This window comes from Amphiprion ocellaris, chromosome 3 (genome assembly GCF_022539595.1).
Source record: "Amphiprion ocellaris isolate individual 3 ecotype Okinawa chromosome 3, ASM2253959v1, whole genome shotgun sequence".
NCBI classification, from domain to species: Eukaryota; Metazoa; Chordata; class Actinopteri; family Pomacentridae; genus Amphiprion; species Amphiprion ocellaris.
The window spans coordinates 38,201,615-38,211,510 of record NC_072768.1 but is presented as its reverse complement, the minus strand read 5'-3'; positions in this window follow the sequence as shown (position 1 = coordinate 38,211,510).

Below are 9,896 nucleotides of genomic sequence, written 5' to 3'. Positions count from 1 at the left end.
CAAAATTTAATCAAAATGTAACAAAATGAAAAAACTTTGGTCCAAAATGATTCAAAATGTGACTAAAATAACAGAAAATATTCAAAAAATGTCAAAAATGACCAATCAAATCTAAAACCAACATTGATCATCAGTATTATGGGATGTATCCTAGTGTGAACAGTTTAATGTCTATGACATAGAGTCCTAGAAACAATCATTGGTTCCCTGGATGTGTTGCTTTTCTTCTCATCATTCACCAGAGAAAACTTTAAAAAGTGCATTCTGGGTAAACTCTCATATCAGCATGTTGGTAGGTGGTTGGTCTGAACAAGTTATAGGAAAATAAAAACAATTTTTAAACACATTTTCTTTCATTTTGGACGGATTTTTGTCCGATTTTGAACAAACATTGAGTCCACTTGGACAAAGTTTGACTACTTTTGTACACATTTGGGTAATTTTGCATCATTCGAAGTTTTTAAGTAGTTTTTTGGTTATTTTCAACAATTTTTAAGTAATTTTGGACAATTTACAAGTAATTTTGAACATTGAGCCATTTTGCACAAGTTATTATGTGGTTTTGGATGACTTTCCTGTCATTTGGAACAAATTTTTAAGTAACTGTTTACAGTTTTTGAATAATTCTATCTAAAGATGGAGAAAACTGTAAAATCCTGGGTAAACTTCCAAGGCTCATATTAACATGTTGATAGGTGGTTGGTCAGAACAAGTTACAGCAAAATAGCAAATTTTAGACTAATTTTCTTTCATTTTTGACAGATTTTCGTCTGATTTTGAACAAATGTTGAGTCTGTGTGGACACATTTAAGTAATTTCAAAATGTTTTCAAGTCATTCTTGACTTTTTAATACCATTGTGGATGTGTCTCTGTAAAAAAGTGAATTTCCATTGTTTAAAATTATTTTTAAAATGGTCCAAAAAGACTTTTCTGACTTTTAAGACTTTTGAGTTTATCCAAAATTACTCCACCAAAATGAAAAAGACAAAAGCTTGGCCTAAATGCGTTTGAAAGTGACTAAAAGAAGTGTGCACAAAATGAAACATAAATTCACAAACAAGTAATACAACAAAAATGAGACAAAACAACAAAAACAAGACACAAACCTAGAAAAAACAAGACACAAAAAGACAAAAAATAGACAAAACAAAAAAAGACACAAAACATGCAAAAGAGACTAAATGACAAAAACAAGACACAAACCTATTTGCAAAAAGACAAAAATGGACACAAGAACAAAAACGAGACACAAAACATGCAAAAATGAGACAAACTGACAAAAACAAGACACAAAAGTAGACCTAAAACAACCTAAATGAGACCCAAAACTAAGATGACAAGAGAGACTGAGAGGAAAATCAAAGCTACTAATTAAAAAAAAATAAACTTCGGTCAGGATTTATGTCGCTATAACTGTGGCATACTGACTTCTTTCAGGGTTCAGGACTTCAGATTGCAGTGAAAAATGAACCCACAGTGAAGAAAAACACTCAGTAAGTGCTTAAACACTAACCTGTTTTCTTTCTGGCACTTCCAGAATGTCCCACAGGACCTGAAGGCAGCATGGAGCCGGTAAGAGGGGAGGGGACCAGGAAAAGAGTCCAGATGGTGGCATGAGGGGGTGAGGGAAGGGGAGTGGACCTGGTGTTCCCCCCTCGGACCTCCTGGGAGCCTCGGAGTGAGTCGTAGAGGAAACCAGTTAGTGGAAGAAACAATGCATAATGCATCAGTGATGATCCTGCAGATAATGGAGTCCATCAGACCTGCAGCCTCTCTGCTCTGCAGGTGTCATCATGGTCTAAGTGCTTCTCATAACGTCACTCTGACTGCTGATGACGGTCAACTAAATGTCTTATAATGTTCCAAGTCGTCTCTTTATAGATGTTTAGTGTCTGTTCACAGTCGTTTTGTTTGTCTCTTACTGCTTGTAGTCAAAAAAAATCTTTGTATTCATTTGTCACGTTAAATGTTTTGTGTCTCTTTGTAATAGTGTTGTATCTAGTTGTAGCCAATGTGTGTCTCTTTGTAGTTGTTCTGGGTCGTTTTATTGATGTTCTGTCTCTTTGTGGTGGTTGTTGTGTGTCTCTTTGTAATTGTTTTGTGTCTCTTTGCAGCTGTTTTAAGTCTTTTTGTAGTTATGTCTCTCTTTGTATCTGTTTTGTCTTTTTATTGATGTTTTGTGTCTCTTTGTAGTTGCTTTGTGTCTCTTTGCAGCTGTTTCAGGTCTTTTTTCAGCTGTTTTGTCTTTTTGTAGTTGTTGTGTCTCTTTGTAGTTTTGTCTTTTCACTGTTTTGTGTCTTTTTTCAGCTGTTTCAGGTCTTTTTTCAGCTGTTTTGTCTTTTTGTAGTTGTTGTGTCTCTGTAGTTTTGTCTTTTCACTGTTTTGTGTCTTTTTTCAGCTGTTGTGGATCTTTTTATTGATGTTTTGTGTCTTGGTAGTTGTTTTGTCTCTTTCCACTGGTTGAGTGTCTCTTTGCAGCTGTTTTGTGTCTCTTTGCAGCTGTTTTATGTCTCTTTGTAGTTGTATTGTATCTTGTTGTAGCCAATGTGTGTCTCTTTGTAGTTGTTGTACATCTTTGTTTTGTGTCTCTTTGCAGCTGTTTTAGGTCTTTTTGTAGTTATGTGTCTCCTTGTATCCGTTTTGTCTTTTTATTGATGTTTTGTGTCTCTTTGCAGCTGTTTTGTGTCGCTTTCTAGTAGTGTGGTATCTAGTTGTAGCCAGTATGTGTATCTTTGTAGTTGTTTTGGGTCTTTTTAGTGATGTTTTCTCTATTTGCAGCTGTTTTGTGTCTCATTGTAGTTGTTTTGTCTGTAGTTGTAGCCAATATGTGTGTCTTTGTAGCTGTTTTATGTCTCTTTGCAGCTATTTTGTGTCTCTTTGTAGTTGTGTCTAGTTGTAGCCAATATGTGTCTCTTTGTAGTTCTTTTGTCTTTGTAGTTATTTTCTAAGATTGCAGCTGTTTTGTGTCTCTTTCTAGTTGTTCTTATCTTTTAGTTGCATTTTTTTGTAGTTGTTTTGATTCTCTTCGCAGTTGTTTTGTGTCTTGTTGCATTTTTTTTCTGTGTCTCCTTGTAGTCGTTTTGTGTTTTGTAACAGTTTTGTGTTGGTTGGTGGTTGTTTTGTAGCTGCTCTGTGTCTCTTTGTATCCAATATGCGTCTTTTTGCAGTTGTTTTGTGACTTTTTGGGGTCATTTATGTCTCGTAGCAGCTGCCATGTGTTTCTTTTAAGTTTCTCTGTAGTAGTTTTGTAGCTATTCTGCATCATTTTGCATCTATTAGCCTTCAGCTAATGGAGTCCACGATGTTCAGTCTTTGATCTGAAGTCTCCAGGTGTCTTAGATGACCTAAGATCTTCTGATAACTTCACTCTTATTGTTGACGGTGAACAAAAAGTGTTAAAATGTTCCCGTGAAACAAACAACAGCGTGATGGTCTGCAGCTGTCCGAGCGGCTACCACTGCTGGGGGAAGTTTGTTTATTTGTGGACCAGTCGAGTCCTCTGACCCCGCCGCCCTGTTTACGCCTCCGAGCTTCCCGAAACCTCTTCAAATCACAGCGAGCGGCGTGCCAAGCGTCCCTGCAGCCAGAGCCAGCACAAACACAGCGCAGGGAACAACATGGGTCCGACGTCTTTTCAGATTTCCTCATGCAGTGTAGCGTTTCTGCGTGGGCGATCCGTGTGCCGAATAACAAACCCAGAAACTTTCAGAGACAAAATGACGAAAGAGCCGCGAGAAAAGGCTGAGAGTGACGCAACTGCAAGGGCAGATTATGAAACAACAGGCCTCAGCGCTGAAAGAGACACACAACGAGCACAAACCATGCAGCTGTGCAGTTTGTAGATGTTCAGTGCTTCCACTTGTGTCATCTCTTTGTAGTTGTTCTGTGAATCTTCCTGGTTATTTTGCATCTCTTTGTAGCCAGTTACCATGTAGCTGTATTTTTTTTTCCACACGTCTGTCTGTTTTACAGTTGTCTTTTTGCAGCTGTTTTGTGTCTCTGCAGTTGTTTTGTGTCTCTGTAGTTTTTTTGAGTCTCTTTGTAGTTGTTTTGTGCCTCTGCAGTTATTTTGTGTCTCTTTGCAGTTGTTTTGTGTCTCAGTTATTATATTTTATTATATACTTTTATTAATTTATCATGCCTTTAAAGTTGTTCTACATCTATTTCCAGTTGTTTTTGAAGAATTGTTATGATGTTTTGTCTCTTTATAGTTGTTCTGTGTCTCTTTGTAGTAATGTAGTGTCTCTTTGTTGTTGTTTGTGTCTATTTAAAATGTTTTGTTTCTTTGTAGTCAATTTGTGACTCTTTCATATCTCTTTGTAGCTGCTATGTGTTACTTTGTTGTCGTTTTAAGTTTCTTTACAGTCTGTCTGCATCATTGTCATTTTTCATCTATTTGTGGTTGTATTGTGTTTGTTGTAGTGTTTTAGTGTCATTCACTTTCTGTTTATGGTCATTGTGTGACTTGTCTTGTGTCTATTTCTGGTCATTTGTGTTTCTTTCTGCCTCTTTCTAGTCATTTATCGTCTCTTCATGGTCATTCTGTGACTAATTCTGTCTCTTCCTGTTTGGAGCCGATTTGTCTGTCCATGAATCTATGAACGGAGAAATTCCATCACCTCTTGGAGGATGTTTTTGTGTCTCTTCGTGGTCATTTTGTGTCTCCTTAGTAACTCCTCCTGTTTGTACTTCCAGTTTTTTGAGTCTGTGTATTAATATAGTGTCTCTTTATAGTCACTTTATTTATGGTTATCTTATTTTGCATCTGTTTGTAGTCAGCATGTGTGTCTTTCTTGTTTATTTGTGTCTCTTTGCAGTTGCTTTGAGAGCTTTATGTGTCTCTGTCCTTGTTTAGTGTCTTTCAGTTTTCCTTTGCGTTAGCAGCTAATTTGGACATTTTTGTATTAATTTTTCACCTCATTGAGGATGTTTTGTGCCTCTGTACTCACTCTGTGCCTCTTTTGTTTGTCTTCTTTTTTGTTGCTTGCATTACTTTGGAATTTTTGGTTCTTATGTGGTAATATTGCATTTCATTTTGCGTCTGTTTTTGGTCATTTAGCATTGTTTCATGGTTATTTTGTGTATCTTTAGTGTATTTTCCTTAAACTGTCGATTCACACACCCTTGTACTCATTTTTTATCTCTTTTAGGATGTTTTGTTTTTCTTCTGTGCGTCATTTATTGCAGTTTTTGTGTTCCTTACTGCAGATAAACACCACTGCCTTCCCTGAACCAGTGAACCTGGACCCAGTAGGCCCGTGCACTAATCCATCAATGTGCAACCGATATAAGTGCTGAACAATGGGGAGCCACATTTTATGTCACAGCTATTTGCTTTTTCTTAGGTTCCACCCTCCACTTACACCCAACATCTCAAAATAATAAAACATAATGAATTAGTGGTGATGTACGCTAATTTAATCTGCAGTCTTTTTGGCACAGCATCTTTTCACTACAGTTTTCTTCCCCTAAAATGAGACTTTTGCAGCGTACAAGAAGATTACATGAGTTGCGGCGGAAACTTTCTCCATGATGCTTCTTTCTAAATGTCGATATACTCTGAAAACACAGAAGTCTTGTTCTCATTCACCTGGAATTCTGTTGATTTTTATCAGCAGTGCAGCTTTGGAGGAACTTTTGGTTTACATGTAGTTTATGGGCCTTGATTAAATGAGTTTTTAATGTTCATTCAGCTGGAAAAACAAAGATATGTAAATGAGAACAGCTGTATTGTGGATTGTGCATTCAAAAATGGAACAGACTGCAGCATTTGGTAAAAGTTAAAGTTTTAAGATAAGCTGGTTTAGCCTCTCAGCTCCAGGCAAATCTCTCTGAATTTTACAGAATATTGGAGTTTTAAATCCATTAAGCATTAGCAAAGCAGCAATAACTGGTTTGCCAGAGCTGAAGAGAGGAGCAGAATATTCAAGAAAAGTTTCTGATGCTCCGGATATGAAACTAACTTAGTCTAAAATCAAAGCAGCTGAAAACAAACCATTTTGTGACTTGGATGAGAAAACCGAGGACGAACCAAAAGATGTGCTGAAAGATGCTAAAGTCCTCTTGGTTGCTAACGGAGTACAGTATTATGGCTTTGTTTTCTACTGCAGGAACTTTCTGGCTGTTTTAGGGCAGTCCAAATGTTCTGCATGTTCTAACCATAAGAACCATCCTTTAGAACTTCTTTTGGGACTCATCTACTCCAGGGTGGGTCCTTCTGAACACCACTTTTCTCCTCTGTTGCATCAACATGAAATTCAAACGCTCCTAGACCTGGAGCTTTGCGTCGTGTTTCAAGCCCGCTCAAAAGTTCCAAAGTTCCTATTTTTTCTCCCCAGAAAACATCCCTAAAGAGGTTCTCCAGGGATTATAAAACATTAATTATAGCTGCTTTAACTGAACGTTTATGTAACAAATCTCACCTGGATAAGCTGATGAAAAGCATAAATGTACCACCTGAGCCACAGCCGCTCTTGTAGTTGTTTTGTCTTGTTGTCTGGTTTTCATTCTCTGTGACAGTAGTTTGTCTCTTTGTAGCGACATTGCAGTTGTTTTATCTCGTTGCAGTTGTTTCCTGTCTCTTTGAGAATAGCTTGTCTCTTTGTAGTTGTTTTATGTCTTTGTAGTTCTTTTTGTCTCTTTGTAGTCATGTTTCTGTAATCGTCGTGTATCCCGTGGTCCGTCTCATAGCTGTTTTGTGTCTCTTTGTCGTGATTTGTCCCTGTTTATAGTTGATCTGTTTTCCACTGACGGTTTTTGTGATTCATTGTAGTTGTTTTGTGTCTCTTTGTGGCTGTTTGTCACTCTTGGTAGTTGATTTATATTCTATTGAACGTTTATTGTGACTCGTTGTTTCTTTGTCTCTTTGTAGTTGTTTTGTGTCTTTTTGTAGGTGTTTGGTGTCTCGTAGTCGTTTTGTATCTTGTTTTAGTTGTTTTCTGTCTTTCTGTGATTGTTTTGTGTCACTGTAGTCATCTTGTCTTTCATTGTACTTGTTTTGGATCTCTTTGAAGTTGTTTTGTGTCTTTTTTTGTAGTCGATTGTCTGTTGCCATTTTGTCTCTTTGTCATTGATTTGTGTCTCTTTGCAGTTGTTTTGTTGTGTATTGTAGTTGCTTGGTATCTTAAAGCTGTTTTGTGTGTCTTTGCAGATGTTTTTTATCTCTTTGTAGTTTTGTGTCCCTTTGTAGTTGTTTGGTGTCTCGTAGTTGTTTTGTATGTTGTTTTAGTTGCTTTCTGCTTTGTACTAGTTTTGTGTCTTTTTGTAGTTGTTTTGTGTCTGCTGTCTTATAGTGGTTTTATGTCTCTCTATAGTTGTTGGGTGCCTGGTAGTCATTTTGTACCTTGTTTTAGCTGTTTTCTGTCTTATATTTGTTTTCTTTTTGTCATTGTTTTGTATGTCATTTGTAGTCATTGTGTGTCTCATACTTGTTTTCAATCTCTTTTAAGTTGTTTTGTGTCTCTGTAGTTGTTTTGTGTCTTGTAGTCATTTGTCTCTGTAATGTTTTCTATTGAAGGTTTTTTGTGACTCACTGCAGTTGTTTTGTGTAGTTTACAGTCCCATAACCTCTTAAAAATAATCTAATAAACCTACATGACATCCACACTCCTTACTCCATCTAATCTAAGTCGTACTAACCGGTCGGTCTGCTCGGGTTCGCCTCCTGCTTGTTGCCAACCGGAACAGCTTCCTCCTCGGCCATGTAGGGAGTCGGGTTTAAGGGAACCAGGACGTTGGTCGGAGTGTATTCCTGTCGGGGTGGAACCACATCGATAAGGACAACAAGGCCTCCGACCCGCTGTTCTGTAGTCTCATCACTCTGACAGCTGGGACCACTGCAGTCGAGTATTTCCTCCTCCGTCCGACTGCTGCTGAACCTGCTGCAGATCTAAAAACCTTAACTGCATTCACAGCATCAATAACTTAAAAAATACAGACAGAAAGGACAGATAAATAGAGGATAATTCACATGATTTCATTGAGTTCTCCTACAGGTTTTGGTTTAAGACATGGTGAGATTCTGCCGTTATTGATCGCAGTAGATGCTGTGATGACTCAGGTAGCCATTAATAAAAAATGATCCAGAGAATCATCTTTCCTTCTCTACAGCTCCAAGCATTTTAAAATCCATCATCAGAACAAAGTTGATCAAAGTTGAACAGCTGGGTCAAACAGAGGGCAAATGCACGCCAGCTTACATTCAAGACACATCAGACGCACCAACATGCATTCCAGACACGCTTGGATGCTTCTCACTGAAGGCTGCACTTGTTCTAAGACCATTACGTGAATAAACATGAAGTGTGAGTAATCGGAGACGTACGTCATCCCCATCAATGAGAACATAATCATTTGGGTCCATCAGGCACATGACAAGATCATAAGTTCCTGCACATGACTATGCCTTACACAAGCACAGCTGTCAATCTGTCAAGGTCGTAGGGAGGATCTCCCCTCTTCCTACAGGGAGTCAGGAGTTGGTGATGATTGGGAGGATCGCTTGGTGGGAGAGCTGTACCAGGCTGTCAACCAACGAGTGCCAACACTGCAAAAACTCCTGCAAAAAATCCTACCAAGTCTATTTGTCTCACTTTTAGTCAAAATGTCTCATCCCACTTGATTTAAGATAAATTCACTAACAAGAAACATTTCAGCAGATGGGGGGACTTGTTTTAAGACGATGCATCTTAAATATCTTGTTAAGTCAAACAATGTGGAAATTATCTTGTTTTGAGTTGACTTTTACAAGAAAACTCAAAATAAGTTGAACCCTCATGTCGTCCCGTGGGTGAAATTAACTTGTTTTAAAGTTGGAAAATGTGGAAAAAAAATAAATTTTTCACAGTGAAACTTCTGATGTCCACATTTTCAACATTTTTGGGAAATCTTTGAACATTTTTTGGTGGAATAAAAGAAATGTTAAAAATGTTTCTTAAGAACATTCACATAAAAATCAGTTCACTGGATTTTGGTTAATTTTTTTGTGAAGGATTTTATGTGAAGGATTTTAGGATTTTTTTTGGAAAGATTTTTACAAATTTTAAAAAAATATTTACAAGAATTTTCTTGCCCAATTTGGGAGATTTTTTTTTTAAAATAAAACTTTTTAAGGGAAACTTTTAAAGAATTGTTGGGAGTTTTCTTCCTGAAGGTTTCGCAAATTTTCAGAAATTATTTCTCATATTTTTTGGATTTTTTTCAGACAAGGAAACAATACTTTTGGTGCCTGTAAATGAGGACAACAGAAGGGTTAATACATCTCAAATTAAGAGGTTACATGAAAGCAAAAATCTACTTTTGAGTGAAAAACTGCTATTTTTTTTTAAAACACGTCTGGCTTATTTTAAGACACCTCAGCTTGACAATCCTGGTAAAATATAGGTTAAAATAAGTTTTCCCAGCTAATTTTAAGATCTCAATATTCTTATCTTATTTCAAGAAATCATATCAAGCCATTTTCACTTGTTCTATTTGCAGATTTTTTCACTTATTTCAAAGTAAAAGTTCCTTGAAATAAGCTTTTTTCTTGTTTTGAGCGGAGCATTTTTTCCAGTGCTGCATCCATTACTGGGAAGACACCTGCAGATTAACACCCTTTGTTAACTCTGCTCCTCTAAGCAGTGATGGTCCTTCATCAAGCTACTTGTTGCAGAATAAACAACTTTAACTGAGAGAAGTTGTTTATCTTCAATCTCAAATAAGTGAACACGCTCGACAAAATTAGGGGGAGAAACAGAATCATCTTTCCTTCTGTACAGCTCCAAGCATTTTAAAATCCATCATCAGATCATCAAGAGCAAATTAACTGCTTGAGGTTTTAGAGGGTTAAACAGTTGAGCTGTATTGTTGTTTTTTCAGGCTAACACTTCTACACGTAGGTTAAATTAGTAACCCT